This window comes from Protopterus annectens, chromosome 9.part0 (genome assembly GCF_019279795.1).
Source record: "Protopterus annectens isolate FY-2018-M chromosome 9.part0, PAN1.0, whole genome shotgun sequence".
In the NCBI taxonomy this organism is placed as follows: Eukaryota; Metazoa; Chordata; order Ceratodontiformes; family Protopteridae; genus Protopterus; species Protopterus annectens.
In genome coordinates, this window is record NC_056743.1 from 1464914447 (window position 1) to 1464934395 (window position 19949).

At 37.7% G+C, this 19949-nt stretch overlaps 1 protein-coding gene across 1 annotated transcript in view; it reads left to right on the forward strand.

Moving 5' to 3' along the window:
- The window catches only part of LOC122812121 (adhesion G protein-coupled receptor E3-like), a 224305-nt gene that overhangs the window by 3484 nt on the left and 200872 nt on the right, over positions 1-19949 (forward strand). The gene's annotated exons all lie outside the window — the stretch shown is intronic.

The following is a 19949-nucleotide window of genomic DNA, read 5'->3' on the forward strand; positions in this document are numbered from 1 at the left end:
GATGACTTTGAGAAGTGTGGCATAAGTGGTATTTTGTAAACTTTTAGAGGATGTTGAATGTGATGTTAGTGGAAAAATAGGATTTTTCTTGTTCCAAGTTAACAAGATATAATTTAGCTATAGTTTTTTAAATAGACAAAGTCTGGCACATAAACCTCTGTTTTAATCAGAATACAGTAAATTAATATGGTAAATCGTGTAAACATTCTCATGCAAAGTGGCTCTGTCTTGTGCAGGGTAATAAGACTGACATTACAAATCATCTGAAACAGATCAAAATTACTAAATACATAGAGCAAAAGAATAGAGGAAGGAATATCTGTTCAAAAGGAATGAAAGCATGAACAAGAGTTTGGCAAGCAGGTATATAATGAAGAGGAAGTGTATTGCAAGGACAGGTGCAAACTGCAACCACTTATTGATAATTAAAAATTACAACACATAACCATATAGTTAATTAAGAACTGTAAACATGTGATAAATGAAGAAGCAAATCATCTGAAGGAATAAATCACATGCTATGAAGCTAAACCAAACATTTTATTTGAGAGTGTACAAGTATCATTAGGGGAAGTTTATTGGGGGTTAAGGTGTGCAGACGTGAGCTACAATCAGAGCTGTCTAACCTGGAAGCTGATTTCACATGCTTAAGAGAATTTCTGGACTGAGATATAGGATGAGAGAAAATAAATACCTCAGGAAGTTAAAAAGTCTAAATGAATACTCAGGAAGATAAAAAGTCTAGAGAAATATTCAGATATGATAACTGCAGTATTGCTAATATTAAGTACTGTTCTATGCTGTACCAGGGTGATGGGGACATACCTCTCAACTGTACAGATTTTTGCAGTATATCCAAATTTTTGGTCCTTTTTTCATAAAATTATGGTTTTCTAGCAAATTAATGGTAAATCATTGAAGAATGACAATAGAAAATAACAATTGACATTTGAGTTTCAGACTTCATACCCTTCAGAAAATTCATGCTAATGCAAAACCTGTTATTCTATCAACTTTCTAAGTTTATAAGAGAAATATTTAAAAAAATGTCCCTATTCTTTGGCCTTTCTCCCACTTTTATTTATGGCTTTGTGCAGATTTCTTGCTCTAAGAGATTGAGAGGTATGGATGGGGATCATTCATTCTAATCATCAACATCATTTTAAATGTGGTCAGTTAACACTGATGCAAACTACCTGTTACATTTGCATTTAAGCTTTGTGCTTTACTGTACCCTCTTCAGATATGTACTATAGCTATGTATTGCTGGCCGGATCTGGAGATGGGCCTTGTAGAACTAGATAACAGTCTAAATTTATAATAATGCTTGGACTACACGATGAATATGACATCATGACATTGGACTGTCCTGGATCACAGTCATGTTGCAGAATGATTTACAAATGTTTCTAGCTCTGTTGTTATGATTATGAGCTGGGCATATTTACATATTATAATAATGACAAGATCCACTCCTGGTGTGGATCCCACTGGAGGCAGGTCTGCGGGAACAGCATGAGGAGAGTGATACAAAAAAGTGTGGCTATCTTACTCAGCTGGGGATGGTGTGCATCTCCAATGGCTCTGATTATGTTATGGCATATTAACAATCTGTAGGTGTAGGATGCAGCTGTTTCTGTGGTGTTGTTTTATCATAGTGTGATGAGCACATCACCAGTAGAACTCAGAGAATGGGTGTATGAATCATCTTTCTGTACCTTTAGTTTGTGGGTAAGTCTTCTATATATGCTATAATATATAACAGTACTGCAGGGAGTTCAGACACTTCTATGAATTGAGTAGGGTTTGGCTTTGTGTTTTCGACCATGGTATGTGTCCACTCTAAACAGTCAAATATCACTTGTATGAGTCTCACCAATATAGTTATTTAGTAACTAGAAATGTGTCATCAAGTAAAAAACTAGCTGCGACTTGTGCCATCTGTAGTGTATACCATTATAACAAGCTGTTCCATCTGTAGTGCATAATATTAGAATGAGTTGTGCCATCTGTAGTGCATACCATTACAATGAATTGTGCCATCTTTAGTGCATACCATTACAATGACTTGTGCCATCTGTAATGCATACCATTACATTGAGTTGTGCCACCTGTAGTGCAAGCCATTATGAGTTTTTCCATCTGTAATGCATACCATTATGATTTGTGCCATCTGTAATGCATACCATTACAAGAGTTGTGCCATCTGTAGTACATACCATTACAATTAATTGTGCCATTTTTAGTGCATACCATTATAAGTTGTGCCATCTCTAGTGCATACCATTACAATAAGTTGTGCCACCTGTAGTGCACAGCATTACAATAATGCCAAGAATGAACTGATTACTTAACTAGTTGTAGACTGTGCACTCTGTGCAATTGCAGATGTTTCCCATTTCAGAAAAGTAATGTGTGTCCAGTATTATTCTGGCATCTCTGAAATAATCAAACTGACAGACGCAACAAATACAAGTGTGATTAATGCATTAAAGTCAATATTCATGAGACAAAACATATCTAATATTCTCATATGTGACAATGGTCTGTAATACATAAATCAGAAATTCAGAAGATATGGGCATGAATATAAATTACAATCCTTACCATTCTCAGTCAAAAGGAGAAGTGGCATTGATAGGTCTTGACAATATCTCTGGATGCATCTCAAATAGCATGAAGCATGACTTATCCACCCCTAACAACATTGCCTAACCTCAGCCTCTATACAGGCTTTATATCAAGTGAATGAAAAACGGATACAGTCACATCCTTGCATAAGGGAGAACCTTTCACAGACCCATATGTCTGACCAGACCTCAATGCAAAGCCATAGAAGGGATTATCATGTAACTTATTAGGATATAGGGAAACTTCAAATGGACCAGTTTCAGTCTGGATTTTCAAGGGCAGGTCATGCTTACTCAGCATGGTGAACTTATTTGAAAAGGTTACCAAAGCAATGGATAAAGGTAAAACAGTGCACATCAAATACCTTGATATGGCCAAAACATCTGACACAGTCCATCACTCAGGCAGAGTAGGAAAGCTAAATAAATTGGGAATTAACACCTATCTCATCTGCTGAATTGCCATCTAGATCACAGATAGCACTCAGGAGATCAAAATAGGGAATGTTACCTTCACAAAGAAACCAGTCACCAGTGGAGTCCCCCAGGGTTCTGTGCTGTGAACTGTCTTGTTTGGCATATACTTTTCTGAAATAAAAGCCAATACTAATGTAAACTGGCTTATTAAGTTTGCAGGTGACTGCAAGCTAGGATCAGTCATTGGCTCTGCGAATGACTTAGCCACCCAGAAGGAACATTTTTTCCAAACAAATATCTGGTGCCCAAATCATTGACTGAAACTAAATGCCAAAAAATACATTATCTTAGCCTTTGGGAAGTCATCTACCCCAGGAAACTACCATATTGGCAATACAATTTGGATTTGGGAACTTATGGTGACAGTGCGCTAATGTTCAACCACCATCTCTCCACAGTCAGAAGGAAAGCATTCTATATTACACAGCTTATAAACAAAGGGACTGTGTCTAAATCTAGAGATGTCACTGTCCCCTTTACTCAGCTTTCATTAGGCCAGTCATTGAGTATAATGCCTCCTTTAGCATGTATGTGTCCAGACACATGTAACAACTGTAAGACCCACAGGGATATCTTACTAGAAGGATACAAGAGCTAAACAATATGTCCTGCATAAGCTGAATTACAGCTCTGTATACTTGGTATCCTACAGACTGGCTAAGAGGTGACCTGTGTCTTAGGTTCATAGGTAGGTACTAGGCTATTGGCCCTAGGGCCTATATAAGCCTAGCCAAAAAGGTACCTTGGCTTTCGCCACCCAATGAAATTATTTTCCTGTGCCCCTGTTGAGCAGAGCCACAGAAGTGATCCCTGGGGTGAATTTCCTATCTCCCATCCAATCATCAAGATTTTTTTGAAGAGTGTTAATGAGGAGCTTTATTTGATATAGATAGGTAGTTTGTTCCATAGTATGGGAAGTCTCTGGGACAGGAATCTATCCCTCCAGCATGTTCTGTTTATTGTGATGATAAGGTTTAGGTCCCTAGAGTGTGTAGCTCGGAGGGATTGGGATTTCTTTAAGTGGAGAATGTCCAACATCTCTGGGTTTGACATAGCTTTATATGTTAGGCAGAGATCACCTCTGAGTAGGCAATATGTGACGGAGTAAAGCTGGAGTTTTTTGAGACGGTCTGTGTAGGGCATCTGTTTGAGGCTGGTAATCCTCTTTGTGAGGTATTTCTGCAGCCTTTCCAGTTGTTGTAGATGTCTTGTGAGGTACATACCAAAAGGGTGCTGTATTCTATAATGGGTCTAATGAGTGACGAGTAGAGGGGACCAATAACCTCCTTTTTCCTGGATGAGAAACCTTTTGTGATGAGGTGTGCCATGTAGAAGGATTTTCTGACTACTGTGGCGATGTGATTATCAAAGATGAGACTACTGTCCACCTGTGTCCCAAGGTCTCTTATCACACTTTCGGTATTAAGTAGACTACCACCTATGTGGTAGTTCATGAGTACAGAGTTTTTACCAAAAGGGATGACAATGCACTTTTTGGCATTGAGTTTGAGGCCATGGCTTTGACACCAGGCATCTGTCTCAGTGAGGCCCTTTTGTAGGATGTCCACATCATTAGGAGTTTTGATTATGGCTCCTAGTTTGCAGTCATCTGTGAACTTCATTAGCCAAAGACCTTCTGTGTTAGCCTGTACTTCAGAGAAGTAGATACCAAACAGGAGAGGACCCAGACTGAACCCTGTGGTACTTCACTTGTCACTGGTCTGAAGTCGGATTTGGAGTCTGCTACTTTCACAGTGTGGGTTCTGTCAGTGATCCAGTTGGCAACCCATCTTGTGACATAGGGATTTATACCTAGTTTAGTGAGTTTATCTATAATTCTAGAGTGGGGGATGGTGTCGAAAGCCTTGGCGGGATCTAGATAGGCTGTGTGAACCACCTTACCCTCATCTACTTGTTGACTGCTTCAAAGAAGTCTGTCAGGTTTAGGAGACATGATCTGCCTTTTACAAACCCAAACTGGTTGGGGTCCAGAGTTTGGAGATTACCAATGTCATTGTTTATAAGTTTCATGATGATACGTTCCATAGCCTTGCAAACCAGGCTCGTCAGGCTAATGGGGCAGTAGTTCCCAGGGTCCGTGGTGGCTCCCCCTTTGTGGAGTGGGATAACCATTGCTGTACACCATTCAGTGGGCACAAAGCCTGAGGTGAGAATATGATTGGACATGATACTTAGGTGGGGTGCCAGTTCGTTCTGTAGTTCATGTAGAACGCAGCCTGGGATGTTGTCAGGTCCCATGGATGCTATGTTCTTGGTGTTTTTTACCTGTGTAGCCGTGATTACAAGAACTTTGCATTCTTTTGGTATAGAGATGGGCCCTATACGGGGTGAAAGGGGGGTAAATTTAACACTGAACCTATCCACCAGGATGTTGGCAATATCAGTTGGTTCTGTATATTTAGTGCCATTGTGCTGTAACTCAGAGCAGATCTGAGTGTTGCCATTGAGATTCTTGACATTTATTTTATTTTTATTTATTTATATTTGTTGACCGGGAGTGTCCGACTGGACGTAGGTCCATTTTCAGCAGAGGCCCGGGGAGAAAAGCTCCACAGTTAAAATAAACAGACAGTAGTTACATTGGATTACATAGCAATTAACAATTTACATAGCAATTACTTACAACATATTTACAGATGAAGAACATAGTACATCAGTAGACAACTAGAATCTTTATCTGTGAAGTACATAACAGACATTAACAAATGTTACAATAAGAAGTTCCTGCTGTATAATAAGTACTAGGCTTATGAGCATCTGAGCTTGCTATAATCAAGGTAGTTAGTGGAGTGGAAAGAAAGGTAGTGGTTAGATGGGGTGGGTGATATTAGAGTGGGAGTTGCATGGGCATAGCCAGCATGTTTTAGGTGCGCTTTTAGTAAAGTTTTGAAATGGGTGCATGATGTTACGGAGGTAATTGTGGAGGGGAGGGAGTTCCATAATTTGGCTATGGTGCAAGAGAATAGTGCTTCACCAGCAGAGTTATTGGCTTTAGTGATCTGTGAGTGATTTTTGTTGTTGGATCTTAGTGGTCTGGTGGTGCGATAGGTTTGGAGTAAATTCTGGAGGGATGGGACATTTAGTGGATGATGCTTTGTGGTTGTCTTTAGAATCAGTGGTGATTTTGTTTTCCTAACTAGCTTTGGAGGATTTTATGAGGGATCTCAGCTTCTTACTGAGGCTGACCAGGGAGTTCTCCAATCATGGGATTTTACTCTTTTTTGCAACAGTTTCTTTCTTCTGTTGTAGAGATTGTTTATAGCAGGGGACCACCAGATTGGCTTCCTTTTTTTGGAGGATGGCATCTTGGTTCTGTTATGGATTGCATGATCCATGCACTTGTGTAAGTGCTTATAAAGTGCATTTGTGTAGGGTTTAGCAGTAGTACCTCTATTGTCCGTCTGCATGGGGGTCGTGAAGTTTGCCACTTCTGTCTTAAAAAGTGTGAAGTTGGCTTTGGAGAAATTTTTATGGTAGTTTCCCTAATGGGGGGAGTGGGGGTGGGATGTGGATGTCTAGGGTGATTAGCTTGTGGTCGGATCTGACCAATGAGGAATTGACCTCTGGTGTGGAACACTGGTTGCCTATGTTGGTAATGACCAGGTCTAGGATATTGTTGCCCCTGGTGGGGGGTGTGGATAAGTTGATCCAAGGCATTGGAATTTATGAATTCCAGAAAACGTTGAGCAAAAGAGTTGGTACATGAGTAGTTTTCCCAGTTAATGGTGGGGTAGTTGAAATCGCCCATTATTAGGGTGTTAGGTTGTACCCTAATATTTTCCAGTGTATCAAGAAATGAGGAGTGGGAATCCTGGGGCATGGTAGGGGATCTGTAGCAAGCTACAATTTGGATTGCAGTCTTGCCCAGAGTTAGTTGCACTTGGATAATCTTAGATGTATTATGCTGAGCAACTAGCCTGGAGGTGTGGATATTCTTAAGGAATATGGACACGGCTCCACCTTTAGTGTTTCGGTCCAGGTTAGGTAATCGAAAGGTGTGGTATGAATTATAACCTCATAATGCATGGGGTGCTCTCTGGAGCAGTGAACCAGGTCTCTTTCACTGCACAGGTATCAGTGTTCTTCATGCTCCTCCAACCCTGTACTGATGGACCTACTGCATATCAGAAAGCCAAATTGCATCAGAAATACTCAGTTCAGGGACATAAACATCTTCTGTAACTTCAGCAGAATGATTTGGAAGAACAGGTACAAAAGATATCACAGTTCTGGAACAGACTTCCCATCCATGTTAAAATAAAGCTCATCCCTGTCTATATTCAAGTGCAACTTGGATCTATGGATAGGTAATACAGTATGTACCCCAGGACTGCCCCCAATACAAATACTATAATGCTATAATATTATATAATGCAATATACAATACTAATGGACAAAGATAACTCCTAAATGTTTTATTCCATGCATGGGTCCCCTTATATTACCTATAGTATGATCCCAGTTATTCTCACTAGCAATAATTTATAATTATCAGCCATGGGATGGATAAGAAAATCTATTACCAAATGGTATAAGGTTAATTCAAGAAGCAAAAGTGAAACTGGCTAGGCTTATAATGGCCTGCAAGGGCAGCTAGCCTAGTACTTACCTATGAACCTATGAAAGAACTGTCCAAACTGCAAAACATTTCCTTGGAAACACCCGTAGAAAAGGTTGTGAGGACTGTCTTCTTGCAGTTAATAAAATACAAAACTACTCTACTGCAGTAGGTTTCAAAAGCAGATTTTCTAAATCAACTATATTGTTGAAGCCAGAAAGTCAATAAAAAAGTTCAGTAACTGCTGAAAAAGAAATCAAAAGAGACAAAAAATATTATTATAATGAAAATTACAGAAGACTGGCAAATGTATGGGTTGGAGATAAAGAAGATTTCAGAGGTCATTGGACAGAGTTCTCAGTCTAAAGCTGTAGCAACTGATAAAGCAGCTGAACCAAGATCCTACATAGTTTGTTCAGAAGATGGTATGCTGCAGAGAAATTGAAGACGCCTGTACAACAAAATCTATCAATATTAAAGTTTCATAGCCAATGTCATGGTTTAGAGGGATAAAGTCCTAACTGTGACCCAGGTAACCCTGGTTCAGTTAGTGTCTTTGGAGTTTGAGTCACTGGCAAGGATGGATTGGCGTCATCATTCAAGGGTGGAGGCTGTCATCTATGTGTCCTCTGCTGGGAGGCATGGTCCATAGAGTTCAGCTCCTGCATGTAACAGGCAACTGAAGGGGAGTGGGGCTATCAAGTAGTAGGTTATAAATGAAAAAAAAGCAACAGCACAACCTCCCAGGATAAACTTAGGTGCTGTAGTGGCCCCAGACTTAGAACAGAGATAGTCCGGGGCTAGTAGTAGAGGCCCTTAGGTTCTGTGGTGGCCCCAGACTTAGAACAGAGATAGTCAGGGGGTAGTAGTAGTTGAAGCTGGTAGCTCCAAGGATGGATGAGGGCACTGAAGTAGACAGAAACCAATAAAGAAGATGGGAACAAAACAAAGTTTCAGAAAGACCAGCAACCAAAAGTGTCACAGATAGTCTTTTTTTCAGTCAGGACATGATACAAAAATCTCCTGAGGAACGGCTCCCAAAGGAAGTTGTATTTCAGCAGGAGCTATTCCAAAAGCAAGAATATAACTTTAGTGTTAATATACCTGTTAAAGTCTCCAGATATGCTACTGCTGAAGAATTCTTATATATGGATTATAGATGGATTATTCCAGAATTAAGAAGAATTCTAAGGAATGAAGCTTTAATTGGTTAACAGATATCTTTAAATGTTTGCAGATGTTTTCATTTTATGTCTCATAGCCCATGACATGCATATAATGGTGTTAAGGTTGACTTAAAGTTCATAGTTGTAACACAATGTGCACTACCTCATCGTGGTAGATATTTATCATTTTAAACAGTATTATTGTAATGTAATGCATGTTACCTCATAACTTAAAAAATAGGGTATGGAGAATATGGAGCACGTCAATGGATACTGAGCAATTTGGATCTTGAGGATAGGTGACAAGTGATCAAACTGATATACAACCTGTATAAACCTATGAACCCATGAGCATATATGTTTAAATGTTTATTGAGGTAGCTAGAGATTAGTGCATTATGTGGTACACAGAAGTTTCACAGAATTCAGTTCTGCAATATAGACTTCACTGAGTTTAGACTATATTTGTCCTCTGCATTACTATTTTCTATCAGGCTGGACAACTGCCTGTAACTTTGAGTCAAATCAATTTTAAAAGTTAGGAAAATGTTTTTTATGATTGAATCATATTTATTGTTGATTCATAAACAAAAAAGTATCAAGTTTATGTTTTATAATCAAATGAATTGCTGCCATCCAACTTTAGCTTTGTATGCAAACTTATAAAGCACTTTATATGCTCTGTAAATGTAACTCTTGCTAGAGCCATGCATACATATACAACTGTCTTCCCATTTATTCTTGTGTAGCCAGTTAGTGATTTACTGTTGTGCCCTAATATAACACTTCTTCTTGCCAAACAGTCTAATATGTGGTTCAAAGATAAACTGAAGCCATTGCCTAGCAGGATAGATAGTGTATCCCAGATATGCAAAAAAATAACAGAAATGGTATCATCTTTCTTTGAATATAGATTACCTTATTTTCAAGGGTTGAAGTACAACTTTCCACATTACCCTACTAGCCATACAGTTATGCATGTAAACACGTAACCCAAAACTTCATGGAACCACACCAGATTATGCAAAACCCACCTAGGTGGGGGCTGCACCCCCACACCCCATAGCTATATAAGCCTACTCCAAGATTGCACTACAGTGGAGAAAAGGGCATATTTTCCCATGTTGGGCAAGTGTTTACTTGCCCTGTAAAAAATTGGCCATTCGGGTTATCAACCACTCATTATTTTTGTCTGAGGAAAATAACATTTGGTCTTGTGAGATTTCAGAATTTTGAAGTAGACCTACATATATATATATGTGTGTGTGTGTGTGTGTGTGTGTGTGTGTGTGTGTGTGTGTGTGTGTGTGTGTGTGTGTGTGTGTGTGTGTGTGTGTGTGTGTGTGTGTGTGTGTGTGTGTGTGTGTGTGTGTACGATTACGGAATAATATCATCACACTTTTAAAGACAAAAACTCATCTTCCTTACTTTAAGAGGGTTTCTATAATTGTTGCCTCTCTCCTACTTCGGGCCTATAAGTTAGTGATTTTTATATTAAGTTGTAATATTGATAACACTATTCCCATTTTGACATGCACTATAATAATAGGAAAGTCAGAAAAATTATTTTAGGTTTAACAAATAAGGTATGTTTTTTGCATTACTTGTTCAGTATAAATTATTTTCTCTTATTAAAACCAGAAGGAAATACCACATAACAAAGGTAAGGAAATTAATTAATTTTATTACAAAAATACTTGAAATAATGCCTGGTGTTCATTAGCAATTGTGTAGGTGCTGCGCTACACCTATACAATTTAAGCATGTTAGAGCAATGAGCAGCTGCACTAATCAAATTTTCATGCTGCTCATCAGACCTATATGTTTGCAGATACCTTTTCATGGCCAATAATAGTGTTTGCAGCCATGGGGAGGTGCTTGTAAGCATGAATACAGAATGTAAACAAAATGGCTCACATATAGGCAACACTCACATGCGTGCATGTGCTATAGCCCATACATATTAAAGGAAAGTATAGAGAAAGAAACCAGAATGAGGGGAAGTGAAATGTGGGTATTGGTACACTAAATTGCATTTTATTGAACAATTAATGTTGAAGGGGAAATGTTTCAACTGTAATCATATCCTGTAGGCAAGTATGACAAAGTATATAAGAAGCAATTCTGACAAATTTTGCAGTATTACTGTAATGATAATCAATTTCAATGGCAATCTCAAAGTTATGGACATGCTAATAATGGATGTGATAGGGATATAAAGCTGCATTGTAACAAAGAGAAGTGAACATGTGATATACTTGTTAAGTAAATGCTGACTTGAGATAACAGTTAACAATGACAGAAGATACTTTATGGGATGAATGCATAGAATGCAGTTATGGCATATTAGATCTATATACAAGGAATTTATGTATGAAAGCTGAGAACACAGCTGCATTTTGTACATCAGTATGTATACACAAGAGCAAAAGGACCTTACAGCTGTAATGTCAGGTAAATCAGAACTGGACATGCTTTTGCAAAAAATAAATAAATAAATAAATAACAGTGGTACCAATAGGAAAGGAGGTCATCATTTGTAGGCATGTAATAGAAAGCGGGTGTTTTATAGTTATGTAAGTGCAAATTGCTAACCTAATAACAAACAACATACGTAAGTGTAAATGCCGAGACAGAATGGATGACATGTCATCAGTTTTGTTTTGCCATTGCTGATTTGCCATCATCAACATTGTAATACTGGGCATGTTCACATGGAATTACAGGGAACAGTAACAAAACAGCAGTTTAACAGCAGCAAAACAATAGAAGGTGTTTTAACAAGGGACCAATCACAGTTTTTGATGGTCTGGCAACATACCACATAGTAAGAAATGTTTATGGAATCACTCATCGACCATTAAGCAGCACAATGTGATGAAAACAATTGTAGTATTCAAGCCATGTTGGGATGAAGACATGCAAAACAGATAATAAGTATCTTGTGAATAGGTAATGTATATGAACAATGAATGACATAAGAATCATTGCCATCATGTCATTTTCAAACACATGCCAGAACAGCTACTAGAGAGATATATAACAATTATGGTCGCCACAGAAATACAAGTATTGGTCATGTAATGCAGAACATCTTTGAAAGGCTTATAGCATGTTCCTATCATATAAGGTATATGGATGACCTACTTGGTAGGGAAAGACCTGAAAAAGGTGGTCCTTTGAGTGTGCTATAAATATTGTCTGTGTGTAAACCACCATTGTCTGACAAACAGATGCTACCAGATTCAAGCCCTTGCCTATTATACATGTCTCTCTTCTGACCTCTGCATTGACTTCATGCACCACATCAGATAGCAATGGAGGCTGTCAAAAATAATGGAATTGAATGTGTGCATTAAGATGGGATGCATGAATATAATATGAATATTGGATTTATTCACAATACTGGAAAGGAGCTACACATGCTACTGTCCACACAAGAGTGAGCATTATAATATGACTGCATCTTTGACAAGGAAGCTGTTTCCATCATGGTTAGGACACACACATTGTCCCAAAATTGAACCACAGTCTATGTAGTTATGTTATACAAGTCAGTACATAATGTATGTGCACAGGAGCACTCACAGCATGACATGCCTTGAATAAAAATTTCACTGCCATGGAATCACAACCTGTGATGATACATCATTGTCCAACATAAAATTTAATATGAATAACTAGATACAATGCTGCTTATGTAATACCAATGCTGCCCCTGTCAGGAATTGAACAGCAAGCCATGTGACTCTACTGACTAATGACATGTGGATGAACCACAAGCACCACAGTGGAGGTCTTAACACAGCTGTCACACTACACCTGTGCTAGGTTATTACATAAGATATATGTGAGGTAAACACTTTTTGAGATAACAGGGATGGTGGAGGCCTCTCACACTGTGAATTCACACATTGTAACTGTGGTGAATGACATTCATGCATTACAGTATAAGGCCCAACAATGCTAACAAGCACTTTATGTGGATCTTGAACACATGAGCATTTGACAACAGAAAATAATGTTATTGTACAGGATGAATGCACCACTGTAGAAGTGTCACTACAGTTATGAGATATGTCAGTATATGAAGGTGTTACATCATGTTATTTTTGCAAGGGATTTGTGTGCCTGTAATTGCTGTAGTAAGTTAACAGCACACAACATATTATCTCATTCTCTCATGCCATGGTTTAACACTTCCTACATATGTTATGTAAGGAAAATGTAATTACATGCCATCCTTATTCTGAATAAAAGCATTGTTATGTAAGAAACTGTCCTAGCTTTTAAAAGGAGGAATCAATATCTATACTTGTACAAAGTAATTGTGCTTCACAATGGTGTTATCGATATGTGCAGTCACAATAAGACTGACACAAAGTAGTCTGAGCAGTAATGAATGTATATGAACTAACTACCCAAGATCACAAGCCAAACATTAGTGCCTGAATCACAAATGCCCTACTATATGTTCAACAGCAGTGAAACAGTGCACAGTAATAAATGAATGACATCACTTTTGCTCATTAGCTGGATATTTATGAGAAAATGTGTTCAAAATGCACAATAACACTGTACAACTATGCATTATATATGTCTTTGATGAACAGTAGACAGAGTATGAGGGTGAAAGACACACCGACAATTGGCATCAAACATCCGGCATATGTAACTACACAATGTACAAAACACAGTATCAAAGTCATGCAATACAGGAGAATTCACACTCCAAATGTGAAATATTGCATGTATTTTCACATTATGTAATCATTCTGTGGCCAAAAAGTTATTTTCCCTGTGGAGGTTAGGATTTGCTAATGTCACAAAGTGCCACTGTAATTTAATCTCATAGTTAGAGATATACATGAAGGTAGTTGTGAGGTGGCCAGTGGTATATGACAATAACCACATTCACCCTATTGAAGCAGTGATAGAATTGAACCACCTACCCATATACTTACACCATCTAAACAGCACATTATCAGCAGCCAGCACCACAGGAGAATAATAAGTACAACTGAGGCATAGAGCATCTATGAAGGGATGACATCAGCAGTGTATTGCCAGGAGATGTATCTTGTAACATTAGTTTTACAGCCATCTGGGTTGTAAACATTGTCATTCAAATGTGTGGAAAACAATTATGAATTCATTGGCAGTCACACTTGTAGAAGTTAAGTACTGCTGCATTTGTACATCCTACCTATCTATTTACACATGCTAGAGTGTAGTTTAAGACATACAATCACCACAGGAGAGGTCTGATATTTGCATAGTGACAATTCACTTGTAAAAAAATAACTTCATCAGTGTGTCGAACCAGAGGTGTAGACAATGTAATTTTGTAATTGTGTGCTCTTATTGATGCAGCACAAAACACCTGCCATTTGAAAAATGGAATTATCCCCCAACCAACCTAACAAATGTTTGCATCACTCTCTCTCTAAAAAAAATTTAAAGAATATTTTTTTCTGTCCATGGCTCTCATATTTAAACACTACTTTACACATTTGTGGACAGACTATTCCATAAAAATCAATGTTTTCATTAAGTAACATCTAGAAAATTGTACTCATTAGTATACAAACAATATGCATAGTTGCACCATTGTTTTACAAAGAAGTTGTGGATATGAAATGTCAGCTTAAGAGATGGTGGGGTCATTTAGCAGTTTAAAACTTTTATCAAGAGTAGAGGTTGATTGAGCACATCCTCACTTAACTGTAAACACCTTCATTTATTCACCCACACATAGAAGTCTTCCATGTTGGGCATCAAACCTCCTATCTATCAAGTTATACAATCTATAAAGCAATGTATTAATCGCAAGTGCCATAGGAGAAATCTGAATTGAAAGGGGAGATAGTTTACTTTTATCAGGAGACCTCGTCTATATGTTTCATAGAGGATGTTTCTGTAAAAATAAGGATAAGGAAGCTGTGTGCACTTTGAAATGCATTCTCATCAGGGGAAGGGGAGACATCAATAAGCATTACACACACACATACACGCACACACACACACAAACGCACACACAAGTCCTCCACATTGGGCATTGGACCACTTATGTATAGAGTTACACGATCTGGATAGTACTGCATTAGTCACAAGCACCACAGAAGAAGTCTGACTCTTAGTACAATTTTGGCAGCTTGACCTCATCAATATGTTCCACAGAGGATATTTCATCCAAAAGTGGTATGAGACAGCAGGGTGAACAATTAAATATAATCTTCTCAGGGGAAGCAGATACAGCAACAGTCATATACACAAAAGGCATTCCTGTTAGGCATCAAAACTCTTACTATCTGGTTACACAATCTAAAGAACAATGTATTAGTTACAAGCACCACAGGAGAAGTCTGACTCTTAAGGGCAGAGCATGCACTTTTGTCAGGATGACCTCATCAATGTGTTTCATAGGGGGTGGTTCATCCAAAAGTGGAAACAGGGAGCATTGTGAACAATTGGGTAAAATATTTTTCAGGTGAAGGGGATACAGCAAAAAGTATTTCACACATACATAAAAGTCTTTCATGGTTGGTATTAAACCTCTTACCTAGGTAGTTACAGAGTTTAAAGAGCACTGTATTAGTTGCAAGTACCACAGGAAAAGTGTGATTCTTAAGTACAGAGACTGCACTTTTGTCAGGATGACCTCAACAATGTGTTTCACAGAGGATGTTTCATCAAAAAGTGAGATAAGGGAGCAGTGTAAACAATTAAATATAATCTTCTAAGGGGAAGTGGATACTGCAGCAAGTGGTACACCTGGTCATGTATAATCATATACACACAAAAGTATAGCATATTGAGCATTACACCTCCCAGACATCATATACACAATATAGAGAACAATGTATAAGTTGAAAGCACCACAGGAGAAGTCTGACTTGTAAGGATAGAGAATGCACTTTTGTCAGAATGACATCATCAATGTGTTTCACAGAGGATGTATTATCTACAAGTTGGATAAGGAAGCACTGTGAACAATTAAATGTAATATTTGCAAGGGAAGTGGATACAGCAGCAGCAAGTGATACACACAGTCATAACCTCACACAAACACACACACACGCACACACACGCACACACACACACACACACACACACACACACACACACACACACACACACACACACACACACACGTGAACACACACACACACACACACACACACACACACACACACACACACACACACACACACACACACACACACACACATCTTCCATGTTGGGCTTTGAAATTCCTATCAATCTAGTTATACAATCTGGACAGCTGTGTGTAAGGCACATGTGCCATAGGAGAAGTCTGATGTTTAAGGACAGAGAGTGCACTTTGTCAGAATGACCTCATCAGTGTGTCTCATAGAGGATGTTTTTGTAAAAATTAGAACAAGGGAGCTGTGTGAACAGTTAAATTCAGTATTCTCAGGAGAGGTTGATATAGCACCAAGTGTTACACACAAGTCTTCCATTTTAGGCATCGATCCTCCTACCTATCTAGGCTATACAGTCCAGAGAGAACTGTATCAGTCACACTCACACCACAGGAGAAGTCTGACTTGTAAGGGTAGAGTGTGCCCTTTTGTCAGGATGACCTCATCAGAGTGTTTTATAGTGGATTTTCTGTAATAATTGGGATAAGGGAGCTGTGAGAACAGTAAAATCCATTCTTCTCAGGAGAAGTGGCTAGAATACCAAGTGTTACACTCAGTCTTATGTCCACAAATCTTCAGTGGTGGGTAGTGAACCTCCTGTCTTGCTAGTTACATAATCTAGGAAGCACTGCATTAGTTGCAAGTGCCACAGGAGAAGACTGGCAAAACCAATGTGAACAAAGATGTGAATATTTGTAAAAAGATACTGTGCATCACAGACAAATGAATATGTGAGCAGAGAACAATGTAACATCACTGTGATTGTCAGATGTAGTGACATAATTCTCTACCGAAATGTAGATAATGTCCTTAGTATGCACTGTGTTACTGTGAGGGCCATTGACATGTTCTACGTAATGGTATGACATACACATTGACTGTTGTACACCAGTGGATTATCAAACATTCTTGTGACTTCATTTTGGAATGATTACACACTTGCATTGCCTCATACTTGCATTATGTGCACTGGCAAAACAAACATGCAAGTCATACACAGGAGCGTGCACTGCGGAATGACAGTGATGGATTCTGTGAAAATAAGTTAACCAAGCTGTTAACCTAGTTCAAGTGTCAACACTATAGAGCAGACGTACTTTAAAGGAATGATTTAAGAAAGTCAACATCATTCTGAAATCAAGATTACCTGTTGATAAAGTAATACTGAATACAAACATTGTGCAGCATACAACTATAATTATTACGTTTCTCTTTTTTATTGTACTCTTTGAATGCAGCACTACTAAGATAAATTGCTCTGCTGATGACAAATCATTAGCATATGTGTAATCATATGTTGAAGTGTTGATCTTAGAATGTGAATTAGCAGCACACCATGTTGCTCTGTGCTGACTTTTGTTCAAAGATCTGTACAAGAGAGGCTTTACAATAGGGAACAGGAACAATAATAAAACAGCATAATAATGTGTTAAGTAATGCTTTAGCCAGCATTAACAATAGGAGTCAGACAACACATCATAAACTTTTTTATCATTAGTATGTATTTTGATCTTTACAGCATGACTAGAAAAACACATATACCTGAGTATTACTTAAGCATACCACATAAAGGTCCGAATGGAGAGATGATAAGTCAGCAAGCAAAGGAGACTAATATTGCGGAAACTGAATTCATCCTCAAGTCTTGGTGAGTAGCTTCATGAGGTAGATGCTGCATTTCACAAAATGTCACCCAGACAACATTGATACATAGACTGTATTTATATAGCACATATCATGAACAGAAGTAGGTCAAAAATTAAAAAAGTTAGCTGGGTGCACAAGACCCAGGATAAAAAAGTGCCCAATTCTGGCAGGCACACTGGTGCCAGGACTGGAAAAAATGACAGTGTAGAATCCTCAAAATATGGAAATATTCCTACAATGGGGCCAGACCCTGGAGGAGGATGGCTCTCCTGTTGTTGAAGGAAGTAGCAATCCACAAAAATCACAAAAACCTGATAGGCCAAAGAAGAGCCATAAAGACAATAAGGTGGACTATTGAGGATAAGAAAGAAATTATGGATTGTTACTATTATGCAAAAAAAAAAAAAAAACCCAGAATTTCCACACACAAGATATACAAAATGATTAACAGAGAAATTAGAGGGAAGAAAAATACTTCCACAAGAAAAACTGTCAGAAGCTTTAAATAAAAATGTGTATTCAATAATACAACAGATTTGTGAAAAACAGTATATAGACCAAGAAACTTTGATATGTTTCAAAAAAGAAGCATCTAAGGAAGTGCAAAAATATAAACAATAAAACCTAGAGATTTTTGAAAAGTATAAATAAAGAAATATGGACATGGGAAAGAAAGAAATGTTTGATATGGTGAAATACTTATGCAAAGGAGAAAGCCAAATTAATCAATATAAAAAAGGCAGCCCCAAAGATATTCAAGGAAAAATGCATGCAAAGACATCCAGATATGGAACTTTTCACAATGAAAAGAATAATATTACAAAGAGAGAATACAGAAAAGAAGATTAGTAAAGTAGAAGTTAAAAAAATAGAAGTTGAAGTTTATGAAGTGCCTGCAAAGTGAAGGGTTTAGTGTAGAAGGTCTAACACAGGTTGCTTCACAGCATGATGGAGCTAGTCTCCAAAGTAAGGAGAAACAGGAAGATCAGGAGATATCTGAAAAGAAATATGAACATGGGAAGGAAAAATAGATTTAATGCAGTGTGAGATTTATGCAAAGGAGAAAGCAAAACTAATCAATGCAAAAAGAGCAGCACCAATGATATGTGAAGAGAAATGCAGACAAAATAATTCAGACATGGAAAACTTTGCAAAACAAAAAATAAGAAGACAAAAAGGAAAAGTAGAAAAGGAGATGAGTAATGGAGAAGTTAAAGAAATAGAAACTGAGGTTAAGGAGTAACTGCAAAGTGAAGGATTCATTGTAGAAAATCTAGTTTAGAAGAGGTGCTTGATTTAATACAAATAGATTGACATATTAAAAATCAATGAAAGAAATAGACTGCAAAAGGTCAGTAAACCCAAAAAGTCAGAAGTTTGATAAAACAAATGAGTACAGTAATTAGGCCTGTTCATAGAGATCCACGCAATATAACAGAAGTAAACAGGATATATTACTGTGCTGCCAAATGAATAACAGATAAAGTTCTACCACAAAAACACAGAGCAGTAAGGGAAAGGAAGGGGAGAAATGGAATGCCTTACGGAAGTATCGAATAGAGAAAAATATAAAGCAATTAAGACAATAAGTGTCACTGTTAGAAGAATAATAAAGAGAGAACAGCTCAAAAAATACTAAGAAAGATAGATGTGATAAAAGCAATGTGTGGTATTGAACAGATCAGGATCTATCATGCACTACTGCAAATAACAAACTAAAAATCTCAGCATGGGCAGAAAAACTTAGAAGATACACAGATAAATATAATGGAAAAGTACAAAATAAGCAATTTATTGATGACCCAAAAAAGTTTTATAGAGAATTGGGAAACAAGGTAAAAGGAATTGAAATACCACCAAAAAAAAGAAGAAATAGATACATTTTGGAGAAGTATTTATGAAGATCCTGTGGAACATAACAAAGATGCTAAACGGATAGAGGAACTAAAAGAAAGAATAAGAAGTTTAAAGGTGCAGGATATGAAATTGAATGAAGTAACAGCCTGAGAGAGTAAAACAAAGTTAAAAAAGCCTCTAATTAGAAAACCCCAAGCCCAGATGCTGTACCTAACTTCTGGTTAAAACTATTAATATATTTGCACTAAGATTTAGTCACTAGTAAAAACTATTTATATGCACTCCCCAAACAGACCCAAACCTGGCTAATAACAGGAAAAACAATGCTCCTACTTAAGAGTGAACCTGAAAGCTGCCCTAAAATGTATAGACCAATAACTTACCTTCTGACAATGTATAAACTATACACTGGAATTGATGCCAACAG